Consider the following 21,593-nt stretch of genomic DNA (forward strand, 5'->3'; position numbering starts at 1 on the left):
GGACATTGATTCATCTAGTGTATCATCCGATGATGATAGTGACAATGAGAAGGTGGCCACCATTGCTATTGATCTTCCATCCTCACCGCCACCATCGCCATCATCCTCTACACACCTATGCCTTATGGCCAAGGGTGAATGCAAGGTAACTAATAATGATGATAGTAGTGATGATGAGCAAGCTAGTGATGGTGATAGCGATAGCGATGATGATGATTCACCCTCATATGATGATCTTGTCAAAATACTAAGAAAATACACTAAGATCATTAGAAAGAGTAGAGCTAAAAATGAAAAGCTTGATGCTAAAAATGATTTACTCTTAGCAAAATGTGATACATTAGAAAAGACTAATGATGAGCTTAGAGAAACAAATGATGCTATATCATCCAAACTCAAGGAGCTCAAATCTTCTAAGAAAGATCTTAAAGATAAACATGATAAACTTGAGTGGGTGCACAATGAGCTCATCACTAGCCACAACAAGCTAAAAGATGAATATACAACTCTAAAGATCAATTATGATACTCTTGTTATTGCTTAAGAATTTTTACCAAATGAGCCACATGATGCTACTAACCATGTTGCTAAGATTGATATAGCTACATTATGTGATGATTTAATTGATGAGAGCATTGAGCAAGGATCTAGTGGCAAAGGCAATCGAGTGGTTGAGTGCAATGACTATGATGAGTATGTTAAGCTCAAGAGTGTTAATGAGAAGCTTAAGAAAGATCTTGAAGAAATCAAAAGCCACAACGCCATTGTGCTAGAAACTCTTGATCATGATGAAGAGTTGATCCTTGAGAATGAGAAGCTCAAAGAAGAAAACAAGAAGCTCAAGGAAGAGAAGAAAGATGATGCTCTAGAGGAAGAAAATAAGAAGCTCAAGTTGGAGAAAGAGCATCTCAAGATTGGGTTGAGCAAGTTTGCTAGAGGCAAGCACCTCCAAAGTGAGCTACTCATGAACACCGTCATGAAGATGGATAGAAGTGGCATTGGATATATGGCAAGTGTAGAAAAGAAGGCTCAAGTTCAACAACAACAATCAAAGCCAAAGCCAAAGCCAAAGAGGTGTTTTGAGTGTGGACAAGAAGGCTATTTTGCTCATGAGTGCAAAACTCCACCGCCACAACAACCTGTATCTAGTTGATTTCACCTCTGAAGATGCAAATTTGAAGACTTGCCTATTCACCAAAACAACACTTGGGTGGCTATGGCATAGAAGACTTGCTCATGTTGGGATGAGCTCACTCAAGAAACTAATGAAGAATGATTTGGTGAGAGGGTTGAAGGATGTGAAGTTTGAAAAGGACAAGCTTTGTAGTGCATGTCAAGCCGGCAAGCAAGTTGCAAATACTCATCCAACCAAAGCTTTCATGTCAACCACAAGAGTGCTAGAACTCCTACACATGGATCTATTTGGACCAACAACATACAAGAGTTTGGGAGGAAATCTTTATTGTCTTGTGATCGTTGATGACTATTCAAGGTATACATGGGTATTCTTTCTTCATGACAAATCTGAAGTTGCATCTTGCTTCAAAAAGTTTGCCAAGAGAGCTCAAAATGAATTTGAAGTGAAGCTCAAGAAGATAATAAGTGACAATGGAAAAGAATTTGACAACACAAACATTGAAGCTTATTGTGATAAAGTTGGGATCAAGCATGAAGTCTCCGCAACTTATACTCCTCAACAAAATGGTGTAGTTGAGAGGAAGAACCGGACTTTGATAATTCTTGTAAGGACAATGCTAGATGAGTACAACACCCCCGAAGCTCTATGGGCGGAAGCAATCAACACCGCATGCTATGCATCAAACCGCCTATTCCTTCAAAAGTTCCTTGGCAAGACACCTTATGAGTTGCTCAATGGGAAGAAGTCGGACGTCTCCTTCTTTAGGGTGTTTGGTTGCAAATGCTACATCTATAAGAAGCAGCAACACCTGGGGAAGTTCCAAAGATGTTGTGATATTGGTTTTCTTGTTGGTTACTCATCAAAGTCCAAAGCATATAGAGTATTTAATCATGCCACCGGCTTGGTTGAAGAAACATATGATGTGGAATTTGATGAATCTAACGGCTCCCAAGGAGCACATGAGAATCTTGATGATGTAGGTGATGAACCATTGAGGGAGGCTATGAAGAATATTCCGGTAGGAGACATCAAGCCAAAAGATGATGAAGATGATGTACAAGTCATTGATCAACCTTCTTCATCAAGTGTGCCACAAGATGGTGAAAAAGATGGGAGAGTAGAAAATGAAGATACTCATATCTCCCATGAGCAAATGGTGGTATAAGCACAAGATATTGATGCTCTACAACCTCCTCCTCAAGTGGTCAATAGAAGAAATACACCTCTCCTACAAGATCATCCACAAGATCTCATCATAGGGAGTCCATCAAAGGGTGTAATGACTAGATCTCAAAAACTTACTTCATTTATTGTTCATCACTCTTTTGTCTCTTGCTATGAGCCTACTAAGGTAGAAGAAGCTCTTAAAGATCTGGATTGGATCAATGCCATGCATGAAGAGTTGAACAACTTCACTCGCAATGAAGTTTGGACTCTTGAAGAGCGACCAAAAGGTGCAAGAGTCATTGGAACAAAGTGGGTGTTCCGCAACAAGCAAGATGATCAAGGTGTTGTTGTGAGGAACAAGGCAAGACTAGTTGCAAAGGGGTTCTCTCAAGTTGAAGGTTTGAATTTTGGAGAGACCTTTGCACCGGTTGCAAGATTAGAAGCCATCCATATCCTACTTGCATATGCATCACATCATGAAATGAAACTATATCAAATGGATGTGAAAAGTGCATTTTTAAATGGCTTTATTAATGAACTAGTCGATGTTGATCAACCTCCCAGGTTTGAAGACCCTAGATATCCTAATCATGTTTATAGGTTGTCCAAGGCACTATATGGGCTTAAGCAAGCCCCAAGAGCTTGGTATGAGCGCCTTCAGGACTTCCTCATTGAGAAGGGCTTCACCATTGGGAAGGTCGACACCACACTATTCACCAAGAAGCTTGATGGGCATATCTTCATTTGTCAAGTATATGTTGATGATATCATCTTTGGATCATCAAATAAAGACTCATGCAAAGAATTTGGTGAGTTGATGTCGAAGGAGTTCGAGATGTCCATGATTGGTGAGCTTACATTCTTTCTTGGTTTTCATGTTAAGCAAATGAAAGAAGGCATCTTCATCTCTCAAGAGAAATACACAAAAGATCTTCTCAAGAGATTCAAGATGGATGAATGTAAGCCAATCAAGACACCAATGCCTACCAATGGACATCTCGACCTAGATGAGGGAGGTAACCCGATTGATCAAACTCTCTACCATTCCTTGATTGGTAGCTTGTTATATTTGACCGCATCTAGGCCCGACATCATGTTTAGTGTGTGTATGTATGCTAGATTTCAAGCTAGTCCTAAGGAAACACATTTAATTGCCGTAAAAAGAATCCTTAGTTACCTTAAGCACACACCAAGCATTGGCCTTTGGTATCTCAAAGGAGCTAGATTTGAATTAGTTGGCTATTCCGATTCGGATTATGCCGGTTGCAAAGTTGATAGAAAAAGCACATCCGGAGGGTGCCATTTGCTTGGTAGATCACTTGTGTCTTGGTCTTCCAAGAAACAAAATAGTGTGGCTTTGTCCACCGCCGAAGCGGAATACATTGCCGTGGGTGCTTGTTGTGCACAAATATTATACATGAAACAAACTTTGCTAGACTATGGTGTAGTTCTAGAAAAGGTACCTCTTTTGTGCGACAATGAAAGTGCGGTAAAACTTGCAAACAATCCGGTTCAACACTCTCGCACCAAGCACATAGATATCCGCCATCACTTTCTAAGAGATCATGTTGCTAAAAATGATATATCACTAGAAGGTGTAAGAACCGAAGATCAATTAGCGAATATCTTCACTAAACTGCTAGATAAGGCTACATTTTGTAGATTGCGGAATGAGCTCAATGTGCTTGACTTTAGTAACTTCACTAAAAATTGAGCTTGTGTTGTCTCTTGCATTCATTGTAATATACAACATGTTTAACGCTTTATAATGCATATAGGGCTTGTCTAACATGGTTAAGATGACCGCCGAAAAGCGTGTGAAGAAGCTTAACCTTGGATCAAACTTGACAAGAAACTAGATTTACTTACAAGTATTGCATAAGCATGGATGTTGTTTTGTCGTTTTGTTCCATTTGCCCTCTTATTGCCTATTTTCTTAAAAAGAATTATAGCCTAAGGCAAAATATTTTGAAAAATATGAGGGTTTGAGAGAGGTCACTCACATCAGTCCCAATTGGTGTTTATTTGGATCTTATTCATGTTGGAACTTGATTGGGAACAGGCAGCGCAGAGGATCATTGAAGATTTGCTAGAAAAGAGTGACCGGACGCTGCACCGGACTCTACAGTCCAGCATCCGGTCAGTTCACAGGAGGTGAACAGAAGCTGAAGGAGTGACCGGACTCTGCGTTTGTGCGTTTGGTCAGAAAGGGTTCCAGCGTCCGGTCGATCAACATGGCATTCAAGGCAACTGACCGGACCCTGCCTGTGTCCGGTCATGGACCACCGGACGTGTTCGGTCATGATTCCAGAGGAATTGGACCTCTCTAGAATCAACCGGACACTAGGTGGTAGCGTCCGGTCGCTACCACCAGAGCGTCCGGTCAGTAGATCTCGTGCGGCTCTAGGACTCTGTATCCGTTTCCTTTCTTGTCACGTCGGGGGATCTATTTAATCGCACGTGCCGTCCTTGCTGACCTATTCCGCCGCCGCCAAGCCCTAATCACCGACGAGCTCCACCGACCGCCGCGTCCGCAAGCTTCCCGCGTGCCTCCCGTGCCAACGCTGCCGTTCCTCCACCACCGCCGCGTCCGCCCTGCTCTTCCTCGCGCTAGCAGTGCTCGGGCCGGCCTCCAAAGCGCCACCGCAGCCACAGTTCCTGTGCCCTACCTGGCCTCCGCCGTCATGCTCCAGCTTCTACTACGCTGCATTGGTTGCGCCATCTAAGCCCGTACCTGTTGTGCCCTAGCCCTGCCTCCTTGTTGGTAAGGCCAAACTCTTGCTCTCAATTTGCTTTGCTTGTGACCTAGATCAATTGCAAAGCACTGTTTTAAATTGCATTCAGGGCTTTCGATCAAAACCCTAGCCGGTTCCGAGGTTCCCTGCGTGACGTCTCTTCTTTTCTTAGATCGCCGATCGTCAGGTAGCATGCCCGTTGCTTCAATTTTGTACCTACATTGCTTGCTTCCAAGGGTTTCGCATCTACTAGATATATCATATTTATCCGTATATCCATCTATTCTATCATGCAGCGAGTCGGTGCCGTTGTGGTTCCTGTGGCAGTTGTTAGACAACTCGGGGCCAAGCTCACGAGTACGGATCGAGGCCAAGCCTCGGGAGTGTCAGTTTGACAGTTGATCTTTGTCAGCGGTAGTTCATCTTCTTGTCAGATCAGATGGCTCGCACGAAGAATGTTAGGGGTGGTCCAGGAGATGACGATCGGAGGCCCCCGCCTCGCCAGCCTACAGGACCTAAAGGCAAGGCGACGAAGCAGGTTACATCTAAGAAGCGCAAGTACCCCGACGCAGAGACAGCGAGAGCAGCAGCAGTCGCTGAGGCCGCAGAGCGTGCCGAGAGAGGAGGTGCTCGCAGTGGTGTTGTCATTGTAGATCAGCAGCTTACACCAGCACATAGGGCAGCAGTTGAGGAGGCTGAGTGTCTTCATGGTGGTCCACTTGGGACTGTCATGATGGTAGGACGTCGTCTGGCTATTGAGGAGCCTCAGCCTCAGGGGGAGTCCTAGCAGGAGCCACAGCAGTAGCCCCCACTAGTAGAGCCTCAGCCAGCTCAGGAGACTCAGGAGGGCCCATAGGCTGAGGAGGCCGAGGAGACCGAGTAGGCACCCCAGCCACAGCTATGCCACTCTGGTCGTACCAGTGTACCAGTTCCACCGAGGCCAGCTACACAGCGTAGGGGATCACGCCCACCGCCTAGACCACAGGGTCCACCTCTAGTGGTACATCTTGACTTGAGGGCCGCCACGGCCAGGCAGGTTCAACAGCTGAGGTTTGTAGAGTTTGAGGTGTGGTTTACTCCGAGGAGGGATGAGAGAGCAGCATAGGGTTTCTACACGCCACTGCAGGAGGATTTCTACAATGCTTATCTCAACAGTGGGGTAGTGTTCAGATCTCAGAGAGTCTATAGTATTGAGGCTATTGTGGCAGCAGCCAGAGAGCATATCCACCCCTACTTATCATATTTGCCAGGGCTGATAGATCTGATTGGTCGGATAGGAGTGTATGTACCATCTTGGGTTCGATAGTTCTATGCTTCGCTCTATGTTGACCCACATCATAACTTCATACACTTTGCATTCAATGGCAGAGACTACAGGGTGATGAGTTTTAGGGCCAGGGAGATACTGAGGCTACAGGAGCAGCCTATCAGATTGCATGAGGTATGTTATGGATAGCAGGATCCTCCCAGGCATCCTCATGGTGGTTTGGTGCCCCCTACAGACCTTGTGCGCCATTGTTTCAAGGACCCCTTTGGTGAGGGGTCGAGGAGGAACCCTAGTGACCTTACTCCTATAGCTCGAGTGCTAGAGGCTATCATCAGGAGGACACTACTTCCCAGGTTGGGATACAGAGAGGGCCTGACTCGCCTACAGCTCTGGCTCCTCAATGCCCTGATGCAGCAGACTGTGTTTGATATTTGGGACCTCCTTTTATCAGAGATGGAGGATACTATAGCTGAGGGCTTCAAGGGTCGTAGGCAGCTTCCATATGCACATTGGATCACCTTCCTGATGCTTAAGGCTGTGCAAGTTCGGACCCCTGAGATGGTTGCAGAGTACAGAGGTGCCACCACTGAGTTTCTAGCTTACAACATGGCACAGAGGATCAGGCATAGCACACCACAGGCACCTGCTCAGCCTAGCCGTCATCCAGATGTTCTAGAGTCAGTAGCTCAGTAGGACGAGATTATCAGAGGCATAGCGCTACTGAGGAGGAGTAGCTTGAGGCACAATAGGAGATGACCGAGTCTAGTGACAGTTCGGATGATGACTATCAGCCGATTTCTCAGATGCCTCCATGCAGACATGATGTAGAGGCCGGCAGTTCTAGCTCAGCTCCACCTGCACCGTAGACGGACCCCGCGTTGATTGCTATTCTTGAACGCATGCAGCAGGATCAGGCACGACAGACTCAGGAGATCGCTGCCAACTTTGCATAGTTTCAGGCTCGCCAGGACGAGTTCCAGCGACAGCAGCAGGTCCTCCAGCAGCAGCAGCAGATGCATCAGCAGCAGTTACTCATGCAACAACAGCTTATGGGATTTATGCAGCATGTAGTAATAGCACTTGGGGCTCCACAGCCACAGTTTTCACCCTAGCTTGCTCAGCCTGCCACCACCACGATGACTCCAACAGTACAGCCCAATGGGCTTTAGAGTCAGGGACAACCTTCAGCTCCATTTGCTTCACCCACAGTTCAGGTGTCCCAGTGGTTATCCTCGCTAGTGTTAGCCCCACGTTTCACACCACTTCAGACGGGCTTCACACCAGAGCAGTCATCCTCGCTTTTTGTGCCTGACATGTCAGTCTCCAGGAGTCTTGGAGCATCTTTCAGTGAGTTGACATGCATGCCTACACCGCCACATATGCATGCCGCCGGTCCTTCTACAGTAGCTCCAGTCGTCATGACTACTTAGAGGGTCCCGTCTTCTGTCGCATCTTCAGATCCTACGACAGATATTCTAGCAGCTTCACAGGCAGCACCTGCCCTAGCTCAGACCCAGACCGCTTCAGCGACGCTTCTAGCCACAGAGGGTTAGTCAGTACAGAGCTCAAGGTCAGATGATGATGGCGCTCAGTTCTAGCTTGCCCCTCGTATCTCATCGCCCGGCTCGTCCGCTGCAGCTCCGCCGACCGACCCTTAGGTTTTGGTGTTTGACGCCAAAGGGGGAGAGGGTTCGAGTATGTAGACTCAGAGGGAGCGATATTTAGGGGGAGCCTAGTTAGCTATTAGTCTATTATATACATTTGGAGTTTTATTTGTGTGATACACTATTACTATTATGTATTCGTGTGTTTACTTTCATGCATACTATTATATCTATGTGATAGTGATATCTACGTGTGTTATGCTCATTTGCCTTTGCTTCCGCGTTTATACTCCGATGCAAATGAGCTTTATTACGTGTACTCATGCTTAATTCATATCCTTTGAGTACATTGTGTTGGTTTAGGTCATATAAGCTTGCCTATCTCTTTTGTTCTTAATGACAAAAGCTTATATGAACCAAGCCCGTCAAAAACCTCACTCTTTCACATACTCGAGGTAGTATTGTCATCAATCACCAAAAAGGGGGAGATTGAAAGCATCTAGGCCCCTAGTTGGATTTTGGTGATTAATGTCAATACAAGATTACTATGACTAACGTGTGTTTTGTAGAGGCAATTAAGTTAGGTCATGGTAATGGAGATCGATTGGGCAATCGAGGTGGTCATGCCCCTACGATGGAAATCGTTTTGGTTTTCAAAGGATGGACGACAAGGTTAAGGATGACTAGTTCTAAGTGTCGATTGGAGTTAGAGAGACACTTAGAGTAGTTTAGGACTTTGTTTTTCCTTTGGCCGTACTATAAAGGGGGGTATGGACGGGTAGCTTGACCTAGGTGAGTCTAGTGAGTTAGGTGTGGTGCACACTTGTTAAAACTAGCACTAGGTAGCTCCTCAATATGCCTAAGATCCATTGGAGCAAACTTCATTCACATATGATCGAGAGTTGGAAGTGAATGGAGGGTCAAATGCTGACCGGACACTGGCTCCGGTGCGACCGGACGCTGGCCGTAGGGTCCGGTTAGTTCATTTGACCAAGGAGATTGAGTTTGGTGCGACCGGATGCTGGAGAGGTCAAATGACCGGACGCTAAGAGGCAGCATCCGGTTGACTCCAGTAAGGTTCCAGAGAAGAGAATCTGCGACCGGACGCGTCCGGTCAGTGATGACCGGACCCTGGGGGTTCAGCGTCCGGTCGAGTACAGTAAGCATTCAGTGAGGGTTTAATGTGACCGGACGCGTTCGGTCAGTGGTGATCGGACCCTGCCAGCGTCCGGTCAACACTTAAACACTGAAATGCGTGTTGAACTGATCGGAGCGTCCGGTCACCCCGCAGAAGCTCATAACGGTTCATTTTTTAGGCTGCCTTATAAGTAGAAGCTCCACTCGTGTGTGGAGTTACTTTTGCTCATTCCAACAGCTGAGAAATACGTTTGTGAGTGCCAAGAAGAGCAAGGTCCTAGTGAGGTGATTGAGATTTGAGAATCCAAGAGAGTAGCCTCATTAGTGAATCAAGAGTAGTAAAGTGTGCATCCACAGTTCTCATTAGGCTTCGAGTGGTCAAGTGAGAGTTCGTGCTTGTTACTCTTGGTGATTGCCATCACCTAAATGGCTTGGTGGTGATTGGGAGCTTGGGGATCACCCGACGGAGCTTGTGGGTGACCCAACTCAAGTTGTGAGCGGTTTTGGGTGATTCGCCGCAACAGAGTGTTGAAGAATCAACCCGTAGAGAGCACTTGATCCTTGCGCGGATCAAGGGGGAGCTACACCCTTGCGCGTGTGCTCCAACGAGGACTAGTGGGGAGTGGCGACTCTCCGATACCTCGGCAAAACATCGCCACGTTCCTCTCTCTCTATTTACTTTGAGCATTTACTTTGAGCTTTTACTTTGAGCAATTCAATACTTGTCTTTACATTCATAGAATTGCCATGCTAGAGTAAGTTTGGAACATAGGTTGTAAGTCCGTTGTGCGTTAGTTTAATAGAAACACTTTTCTAGGCACAAGGGGTTAATTGGGCTAACCGTAGGATTTAATTATTGCAAGAAAATTTAGAATTAGCCCAATTCACCCCCCTCTTGGGCATCTTGATCCTTTCAGGGAGGCTGAAAGGCCACCTAGGTTGGTCTCCGGAACGACCTAGGCATCTATCGGGTTGCAGGTAAAGGAGTAGTGGAATGTCACAAGAGGGCTATACCGACCCCGTCACGAACGACGGACCCGGATTCCACTCGATCACACCCGTTAGCGAACTCACCGAGCTAGTCTTCGAGCCCGAGCGATTGGGACAGGCGATGAAACTCAGCCCCCTGGTTTGTGAGGAACCAGATGGGGTAACGCACATAAACTCACATCGACCCCTACGAAGGCCCGAAAGGGCTCGGGGGCTCAAGAAAAATGCCAAGGACGGCGACCTCGAACTTGCCAGATCCACGACTACGACTCGCCCGGTCCTCGGCGCGCACCAACGCCAGGACCTGCGAGCACCGCCTCGTCTGATCTTTAACTAAACTAACAATGTCTTCGTAACGGCTTCACTTCCGACTGCGCTCCAAAGAAACCCTAGGACCGCGACCCCGAACTCGCATCGATAGGATCGGCGACATCCGGCTACGGCTCCTGGGACCGCGACTCCTAAACTCGTGTAACGGCTTCAGACGGCTTCACTGCGCTCCAAAGAAACCCTAGGACCGCGACCCCGAACTCGCGTCGACAGGATCGACGACATCCGGCTACGGCTCCTGGGACCGCGACTCCTAAACTCGCGTAACGGCTTCAGACGGCTTCACTGCGCTCCAATAAAACCTGGGACCGTGACTCCTAAACTCACGTAACGGCTTCACTAACTGAAACTAACTAAAATTAACTCTCTTGATCCATGGCGCGCACCGACGCCTAGGTCTACTCGCGACTCCACCTCACCCGATCCCACGGCACGCATCGACGCCAAAGATCAGTGAGCTCTGTCGCATCCAAACTAAGCTGTCCCTATCCACGGTGCGCACCGACGCCATGGTCCGTTCACAAATTCCGACTCACTCGATCCCAAGGCGCGCATCGACACCTAAGATCGATGAGTTCTGCTTTTTTATCCTATCCCCCTCACCTCACCGCCTCGGCTACACAATGACGCCTTGGTTAAAAAACACGCATACACGCCTGCTGAGACAACACCCCCAGCCGATTCGGCCCGAACCGCCTGGGGCTCGGGGGCTACACCCGCGGGTGCGCTCGCGCGCACCCGCCGATAAAACAGAAAAACATCCCCCGTTGACAAACTCAGAAACACCCCCAGCCGGTTCGGCACAAACCGCCCAGGGGCTCGGGGGCTACACCCGCGGGTGCGCTCGCGCGCACCCGACGACAAGACAAAAATCCCCTGGATGATTCTGCCCGAATCACCCGGGGGCTCGGGGGCTCCTGTCGGGTTTATAAACCCGGGGTCCCTCAGGGACCGGCTTCCACGCCAGAGCTCGGCCTAGGAGGACGGCCTTCTTTTCTTCTGGACCGGCCCGAGAGTCTAAATTCAATAGACCGGAGCACTCGCTTCAGGCCCTGGCCGCCTTCGGCCCATCTCTCCGACCGGAGCACTAGCTCAGGCTCAGGCCAACTCCGAACGGCCTCTCCGATCGGAGCGCTAGCGTCAGGCCCTGGCTGCCTTCGCACGGCCTCCACTCGGAAAGCCTGACCCGAGGACCGCCTTCGACTCCGACCCCGTGTCTCCGACCAGGGTTCATAGAAAATCCTGCCCATCGCTATTCTCCGACTGGCGCGCCAGAACTGGCTGGGGCCATCCGACCGGGGACGCCCGCTCGGAAAGAACCAGAAGGCATACGAAGGAAGGCAAGACGGGGCTCGCAAGTCAAACCACGGCACCAGGGACCATACCCTACGGAACAGTACTTTACAACCGCCCTGCCACAAACAGTATTGTAGACGCCAACGTTTACCTCTACAGTATTGTAGGCGCCGATCAAAACACCCGTACGGTACGACCCCCCATGTGCCTCTGGGCATCAACAGTATTGTGGGCGCCGGAATTCACCGTACCAGGTGAATGTGGTAAAACCATGCCTCCAGTCGGCGAGACAACATTTTTGCAGGTACCAACGTCCTCCAGTCTTGAAGAAAGCAGCTCAACCTCCCACATGTACCTGACATTCTGCAGTGATATCAACAGTATTGCGGGCGCCCACCATTATCCCGTCCCCGTCAGCGTGGGCAACAAGGCTTAGAAACGTCCGTACTCTCTCTCCATTTCACTTGTAAAGCCATCCCCTTCTTCTATAAAAGGGGATGTGCTCTCTCCAAACACAGGCAGTTAACCTAAGTCGACTTCTTCAAGTTCAGGTTCATTAGATCGATAACTCGCAACCCCTCAAGCACATGCTTGGACGCTTCGTTCATAGCATAGCTCCTGTCGATCTCGGCCCTTCCGACCGGACCGACCGGACACCCCATCTCTCTCTCTCGTTTGTAACCCCACTATAGACTTCGAGCACCTGGGCTCAGAAATAAAGTCACCGACCGACCCACACTGGACGTAGGGCACGTTGCCTGAACCAGTATAAATCCTGTGTCATTGAGTGCTAGGCCACCTCCGATCACAACGTGCAGCAAAACTATAAATATTTACTAGTTGGTCACTTTCTGTACCGACACATAGGTAGCTGCGATCTCTATTTATTCTGATGGAGAATTAATCTATACGCTTTTAGCCATATTCACGGTTTTCTTCTTTATATCGTACCACTATGCATCTTTAATATATATTTAGCTGAAACTATAGTTTAAATTATATCAGCTCTTTGTTTTGTGATGTCATGACTCATCACGAGTCTAGATTTGGCTACCAAATTTTGATCTTATTAATTGTTGCGGTTTTTATGTAAATTCTAAGCTGAAACTCTAGTGATTTTATTAATATACCCTTTTTATAAAACTAGTCATTTTATAGAGTTTGTAGGAACCCAATCCTTTGCTTCAAAGGGGTGGTAGAAAATTTTTCTATAGGATTTCAGTCATCTAGAATACCTCAATTTTTCCTTTACTCCAAAAGGGGCCTTCATGAAATAAAATGGGCCTTTTGTGCGTGAGACATCCCCAAAGTGTCATCTTGTGCACAACACACCGGACTCGTTGATTTTGTGGCCAGCACACTGTAAAGACACAGATTGGTCTACCACACATTTCCGATTACTAATCGGGAGCCTGGGAGCCTGGCCATGGCTTGTCGTCCGCCGCCTTGATTGGAAGTGTATTTATCATGGATTTGGTGCTGGCGCTGGAGAGCGTGAAATCCCGCTAGCATCCTAAACACGGAGACCTGGAGACCTGTCACATACGTAGTAGATGTAGCCATGTAGGCGTCGGTCAACCGTAGTAGGTAGATGTTAACCGTTAATCCCTTCTTAGACCTTGTTCAACCTACTGGTAGATAGTAATAGTTATATGGCTCATAATTCATTGCTAACATGAACTAGCTAACTAGTATTAGCAGTTTACCTATCAGTTATGTGTTGTTTGGATTAACTATTAACTATAACTACAAGATGGAAGCATTGCATAGCCGCTGGCGACTATACATGTTTTTACGCAAAACTCTTAAAAAGTGAAACCAACAACAAAGCGTCGGCAAACTAAGCACTAAGCTTCTTGAAACCAATGTTTTAAATCGCCGGCTAAAGGGTTTAGCGGCACCGTTACCAAACAGCTATAGCCACTAATCGCCGGCTATATCGCCGCTACGGCGGTGCTCTGCTTTCCTTTTTTTCATTTTCGCAATTGTATTTCATATAAAAAAAAATACTACCTTGTTCCCTCCTGTGAAACAAGTCAATCTTTATCCGGTCAGCTGCTCGCAACCCATGGCCGCTTTCCCATCCAGGCACCAGGCCACCAGTTCCCAGCTTCCGGAGACCTCTGCCCTCCCTAAACTTCTCCAAATTGAATGCACCGTCGGATGCCATTCATTGGTCCCGTCCCACAGCAGTGCATCTTGGTGACCAATTTATTGCCAGGATGGAGTCCATACGAGTGGAGGCAGGGCGGCGGCCGGCGGATGCGTGGCCTCGGCTTAGAGGCAGGGTGTTAGACTGCTAGTATTAGGCCGCTTTGCTGGTGCTTTAGCGTGCCTCGAAGCCGACATCAAGCAGAGTGGTTGTTGCTGCAGCTCCGGACCTGGTGCGGCCCTGCCGCTGTGGGGATGGAGTTCCGACAGCCACGACGAATAGCGGGAATGTCCCCGCTAGCTCCTGGTTTTGCTTCGACAGATGACAGGCAGAGAACAGTGAGGTGCAACGACGTTAGCGGCGCTAAATCATACCTTATTTAGCGGATTTCACGGGCTATATCTAGCTATTAGCGCCTCTCATTCTTTAGCACTAAAAGTCAATTATCCTAGCGGCAACCTTGTACAGCAGCGATTTAAAACTTTGCTTGAAACACAATCACCCATACTTGACGAAAATCTCCATACCCTTTAGATTCCCATGCGCAATTCGGCCACTTCAAAATATGCATGTCGCTCTTCTCACAAGTGCAGTGTCGAGTTGGTCGCTCTAAAACTAGCCTGTTTATAAAAATATGGTTTTTTTTTCTTGTCAAAGGTCATCGTGGACGCGGGGCATAATTATTGCCTTGCTTTGTTTTATTTTTATTCTTTTGTTAATCTAACACTCTCCTGCTAACCTTTCCATTAGTGCTCCACTAACTACAAAAGAGAAATGCTAAGACACGTTGTTAGACCCCGCTTTTGCTTACATAATGAAGGTAATATACTGAAAAGTTGAAGCAAGCATATTGGCGGCTTCCACACTATGAGCCTTTTTGGCGGGGCTCCTGCAGGGGCTTCAGCTTCGGCTCCTGCAGGAGCTGTGCCAAACGCCTATTTTGGAAAGAGCTCCGCATGGAGAGCCAGTCAAGAGCCGGAATCATTTTTTGCCTGCGCAGGAGAAGCCTAAAAAACGAGCTTCGCGCGGCTCCTTGCTGTGGGTTCACGTCGTCTAGTGCGAAGGAGCCGTTTTGCCAAACGTTTTCCAGAACGACATCAACTCCTCCAGAGGAGCTGCTCCTTCAGAGGAGCCAGAGTCGGAGCAATTTTCAGAGGAGCTAGAGCCCTGCCAAATAGGCCCTATGTCTCTAGCCATGATCAGCAAGCATGTGCTTGATCCAAGCAACCAGATCAATGATAACAGGAAAGGGATTGAACGAGTACATTGGCATTCGTCACACATGTCACGCATTCCAAACGCAGAAAGCTGCATTATTCTTTTTTAAACTAGTGCACCAACATCGGGGAAATATCCAAAGCCCTTGTTTAGTTTTTCCAAACTCCCAACTTTAGCACTATGCAAAAAGAAGATTCTCCGTCACATCAAACTTGCGGTACATGTATGGAGTACTAAATGTAGATGAAATCAAAAACTAATTATACAATTTGGTTGAACTTTGCGAGACGAATCTTTTGAGCATAATTAGTTAATGTTTGGACAATAATTCATAAATACAAACGAAATTGCTACAGTGTTTACCGTCACATCAAACACTGTGCAAATGCCGAATCCGGCTGGAACTAAACGTGCCCCAAGTAGATCGAGGCCCACGACAAAGCCACATAGGCATAGCCGGAGGGAGGCTCCTGTGTAGGTATCCTCTCTCAATGTAGATCTGGTGAAGCTTTGAAGCGCGGAAACATTAGTCCAACGATTCCTTTTTTTTACAACAGTCCACTGATGACTTGACTTGCTCTTGTTCTTTCTTTTGTAAGTCGTGTGCCCTCTTAATTTGTTCTCCAATCAAAGAGACAAGTATCTCCAAGAAATTGTTTCTAGCAGAAATTTAGAGAACACCACAAAACTGGGCTCCAACAGTTCTCTAAGCTACTCTCCATCTCCTCAGCCCTCCAAAAGTGTCCTTCTCATTCTCCACTAGTGGAGAGGCTACCTCCCCCACCAAATTGATGGTTTGGTAGTTCTTGCATGCATTTCTTGACTACTCCTGCATCAGTAGTGGCCCTCCACGGTCTAGGACCCCGACGCCTACTTTCACGTGACGCTTACCTTCACTGCCTAGCACGAGGGTGCCATGCAGGCCATGTGAATGCATCTAGTCCCCAATTTAGTGATCTGAGATTTAGGTGATTGATGGACCCACGTTCTTGTGGACTAACGTATGTTTGCAGGGAATAATCACATTGGTTAATCACAATAATGGCCCAGATGTCTCAGCCTCGAAGATGTATGATGACATACGGTGCAAAGGATGTTCGAGAAGAGACTAAAGACTCTATTAGGCGAATGTAAGCTTGGTGCTCAGAGACATTCGTTGTAGAGTGTATTAGGGCTTTGTTTTTTCCATACTATCAAGAGGTTCCAAGGCATGCATATTGAGATAGTTCAAATGAGATCATTTGATATGCACAAGTGGCTTAATCTCATTCAAGAGTAAGATATAAGTGGTCCCACTGGATAGGTTTTAAGTTAAGAATCTCATGTAAGTTGAATTGGTAAAATCAAACTTAAAATGGGCATGAAAAACGCATCAGAGCATGCACCGAATGGTATAGGTGATACTCGACGGATCGTCTGAGTGGTCACCATATGATCTGATGTGCCTTTGTGGCACCCGACGGACATCTGGTGAGACCTAGTCGTTGGCTGCAACCAAGTGGCCATCACATTGATGTGCACCGTATGATCCGATGTTGACTTAGTGATACCCCGATGGATCATCTGATGAAGCCCAAGTTGAATTGGTGACAAGTTGGCTAGTTAACTGGACTGCAAAGTATGATTCGGTGGAGAGTGAATGACTCCCAACAGATCATCCTAAGCTTGACTTTGTGACAAGTTAGCTAAGTCTCGATATTGTGCCATATGATCCAGTGGAGGCTTTCTGACTCCTGACGTACCATCCGTTGAGGAAGATTCTAGTATGTCCATTTCTAACCGTTAGAAAAAATAGTGTAGCACAACATCACCATATGATCTGGTGAAGGCAAAGGAGGCCAACGGATCATCCGATGGTGTCCACACGTCTGCTAGCTTTTCCCAACGGCTAGTAGCCCTTAACCCTCTATATAAGTCATACCCTTGGCTCATTTATTTGTAGCTGCTATTCCACTTCCATCCCATTGTTGCTAATACTTATAGAGATGATAGTGAAGCTACTGGAGAGCCATCCAAACCAAGAAATGAGAATTGAGAGTTTGCCTTGAGTGCTATCAGTGTTCTTGGTTGAATTTCTTTGAGTTGGAGCTATAAGGAAAATGGCACCCGACATGGGCCATTAAGTGATTTTGGTGTTTGATGAACAACATGACCGTTTGGACTAATGATGTTTGCTAGTATATAAGGTATAGTTCGAATGGATGCGATGTTAGCTTGGACTTAGGCAACGTGGAGATCGAGATGATCGACACCTCAAGCAAGACATTAGAGGCAGTCCACAGAGTTACTCGACTAGTGGAGCTTGGCCCTTGTGAGGGCATCCTTGTGAGGGGCTCCAACGAGGACTAAGGAGAAGTGCGAGCTTCTCGATACCTTGGGAAATATGGCTATTGTCGAACATGAGTTTGCATTCTCTACCCTTTAGCTTTCGCACGTATATTGTGTTTTTAGGTTGTGTTCTTACGATTCTAGTTTAGCTTGCTAGGCTAGTTAATAGGGTTGCATAACTCTTTTTGTGGTAGAGATAGCAACACTTAGCAAAATCTAGTTGCACTTTTAGATAGAATCTTGTATAGGTTTTCATAAGTAGTTTTTAGAGGCCAAGTTTAGTTTTAAGCTGCCTAATTCACAACCCTTGGGCATCACAGTCCCTTCGGAAGCTGAAGACTTGTTACTATTAGTTTGAAGGTCGCCTGTGCCCACGATTTCCCTCGCCGCCGAGGCTGCACCCGCCTGCGCTAGGGCTGAGCTCGTTGCACCCTCGCCATTCTCCTTTGATGCCGAACTCATGCACAAACGGAAGAAGATGTCATCGAGAGGGGATGACTGTGTACCTCTATTTTTTGGGATGGATGTGTGCCCGAATGTAGAGGAATATTTCTCTCTAGGGACGACTCCGTCCCTGATGTCTCTCAACCAAACACCGGGACGAAGTGGGATATCCTTGTCCTGCTCCAGAACTAAACACTACCTAAATGGAGATAAGATTAGAGATTGAAGAGGCTTTTGAAGTTGCTCTATAGAGTCTCATACATAGGATTACAACCTTGAACGATATATATGAAGTTGTACATGCATGCATAAGAAGGGAAAAAAAACTCTACCCTGTGAGATATATGGTAGAGATTGGAGGTGGTGGGGAGGGCGGGGAGCGGGGTGGAAGTGGCGGTGGTGAGAGGCAAGCAGTGAGATTGGCGGTGGCCAGCCAGTGCGGCAGTAAATACGAGAATGGTTGCTCCTCCTGTGCTTTAGCATAAAAGCTACACAAGCACAAGCACGGATACCAAATAAGGTTTGTAAGGATTACACCAGCTAGCCTCGCCCGCGCGCGCTTCACCTAATCCATTCGTCACCTGTAAGCACCCCATATATCGATCAGTAATTCCCCTTTGTTTTGTTTTGTTTTACTCCTACTATACCGAATAGCATTAATTATCGTCCAATTTAGCGTTGGGTCAATCGGATCGACCAACATATATTGCTATAAGTTTGTAGCCATAAGTTTGTTGATCACACACCACACACAATTGGAAAGTCTTAATCCTCGACTTGAACACCAATATGTTGCTATACTGTTTTTGTTAAGATAAGTATCCATCCATACCTGGTGGGCTGTGGTTTCCAATAAATTAAATTAAACAACATGACGCTTTTATACGATGATGCATGATGCGCCTCCTTGTGTAGCTGGGCCTTAAGTGAATCAAATCGAATTGATCATGGATTAATTCTCAAGATAATTAACTTGCAAAGAAGACTAGGGTTAACGGAAGAACTGCCAATGGCACGGAGGGAAAGCGGTGTAATTTGTAGTGGCACTGAGATAATTAACTTGCAAAGAAGGCCAGTGGCACTGAGGGAACCCCGTTAAGCCCATCTCCAAACATGTTACAAAAACTTAGGTGAGTTATACCAAAGCAACCTTGTGTCGTTTGCCATGTAGACTTAGCTAATACTCTCTCCATTCCAAATTACAAAATGTTTTGGCTTTTCCAGATACATACTCTCTGCGTCCTATAAAAAAAATGCCATTCTCACTTTCCGAAATTCAACAGTTTTAACCAAATATATTTAATAGAATATTATATATATTCAATAGAACATTAATATTTTTGGTACATAGTTAGTATCATTAGCTTGACAGATCATCGAATATATTTTCATAATAAACATGGAGATACAAATGTTGCTAGTATTTTCTATAAACCTAGTGAAACATAAGAAAATTTGACCAGCACGAATCTCATAGCGGACTCTTTTTATGGGACAGAGAGAGTAGTTTTTGCTATGCACTTAGATATACACTATGTCTAGATACATAATAAAAACAACCTGCTCCCTCTGTCCCTAAATAAATAGATTTCTAGCACGCTTAGGACAGACTAGTATGACAGATAAAAAGGACCATGCTACCATTCATTAATTGGAGTAGGTGCACACTTATCGGTGATTATTCTAGCTGCACGGTAATTATCTTATCGGTGATTATTCTAGCTGCACGGTAATTATAGCATTTACTGCACCCGTCCAATTGCAAAAACTCAAGTCTGGATTGAGGAATTTAGGAGCGGTAATAAATATGAGAGATCATGCCATTCGCCCGTAATGCTTGCTCAAGGAGTAATCTTCTTAGACTCGCACTACTACAGAATCGATTTTTAGGGGCGGCTCGTAACCATTTGTAGGGGCGGTTTGGCCAGCCGCCCCTACCGAACCGTCCCTACAAATCATGCATTTGTAGGGGCGGTTTCCAGGCCGCCCCTACAAATCGATTTGTAGGGGCGGCTCGTATTACCAGCCGCTCCTATAAACAGATATTTGTAGGGGCGGTTCTAGATCCTACAGTATGTTTTTTCGCCAAAAAAATTTAAATTTACAATTCAAAATCGCGTTGCCGAACGTCCCGCGACCAACGTTCCGAACCGCGTTCGCGTTGCCGAACGCCCCGCGACCAACGTTCCGAACCGCGTTCGCGTTGCCGAACGCCCCGTGACCGCGACTACAAGCACAAGAGTATTCTATAAACTACAATTACAAGTCCAATTCATAAGAATATATACAACCCATTATTAAATATACAAATTCCATACACATTCTTATCAACGTCCTAGAGCTAGCCTTTCAGTCTCACGAAGGTGTTGGTACTGAGGATTTGTACCTAACTCAGACTCTCGGTCATGGTAGGCGCCTCTGACGTGTACAATCTGGTCCAATATGAAGTTGCAAAGGTCGTCGACGAGCTCTAAGAGTTGGTCATCCTTGTATAGGTCTCTTTTCATTCATTTCTCTTCTCTCCACTACAAGAGAACAAGTTTCGGTTTAGTATTTGATACCATGTACGAAGTTTTTATACTACGGGCGAAGAGGTTCGAATTTACCCTTAAGGGGTGTCTCCTGTAGGCACCGGTGTTACTCATCATAGAACATATATAGTATCCACAATGTACACTCCCAGGCCTCTGCTTGGGGCATAGTGTGTTTTGCATATGAAAATGTTAAGTAATGCTTTTGACAGCCATGTAACGGAGTATTGAAGAAGTAACTTACACTTACCGCACATAGTGTTTTTATAGCCAGCTTTTCCTTCCTTGCTGGATCATGCCTTCCATGATGATTAGTGACATAGAACCTAAATGCCATGTTCGAATTGTTTTAGCAAATACAACCTGTTAGTATCCAAAAGTGAACGTTACAAGTATGTATACAAACATATAAGCTAATGAGGATTGTCGATATATATATATACGTCTTGATAATCGATATAAAGTCTTTGTATGTCACTGTGTCCCTATCTAATGAATCAAAGACCCATGCCATGCTCCTTCCAACATCGATGGCTATACAAATCCAGTGGTTGCTGCATGGATTTAATCATAGAACTAGATAAGCTCTTTTGCATCGAATAAAATATATCGAACAAAGCTTTAAGTATAGAGTTGAACTTACTCGAAGTTGTATGGTAGCCATATAGTAGAGTGTTGTTGAAGATTTTTGAAAGCCATGGCAATGTATGCCGCAATCTTAAGGGACTCTTCCCTTAGTTTCGCCGTACGGATGTGCTCTTTCTCCCGAAGAGTCTTTGCAGCAGCTAGCTCTTTGGCATCCAGTGTCCACCGTTTAGGGTAATTAAAATTTGTTTGGGCTATAGCTTGAGGGTCTACATACCCGGCTTTCACACTTAGCATTTGTTTGACAATGTGCACTTGTATTCTACAAATCACGGCGTGGGTTAGTTACAACAAAATTCAAAGATTACATTCATATCATATCGGGAGGACAAGGACTTACAGGCACCACATGTAAATTAGATTCATCTCCATTTCTCCTAGGTGAAAGCATGTGTGCATGTCATTGAAGTCAAAGATAATTTCCCGGCTGAGCTTCCAAATGTGCTGGTGGGAAAGCATGCTTGTATGATATCTATGCTCGTTGGGAGAACACGCAAGTACCAATCATGGAACCTTCTCATTCCAAGTGGTAGGCGTTGGATGTCCCAGTTTGGTAGGAAGGGCTTGCCTCTTTCATATGTTTTTGGGCAATCCTTTGATCATTCGATGGC

The sequence above is a fragment of the Miscanthus floridulus genome, chromosome 13 (assembly GCF_019320115.1).
Source record: "Miscanthus floridulus cultivar M001 chromosome 13, ASM1932011v1, whole genome shotgun sequence".
NCBI lineage: Eukaryota > Viridiplantae > Streptophyta > Magnoliopsida > Poales > Poaceae > Miscanthus > Miscanthus floridulus.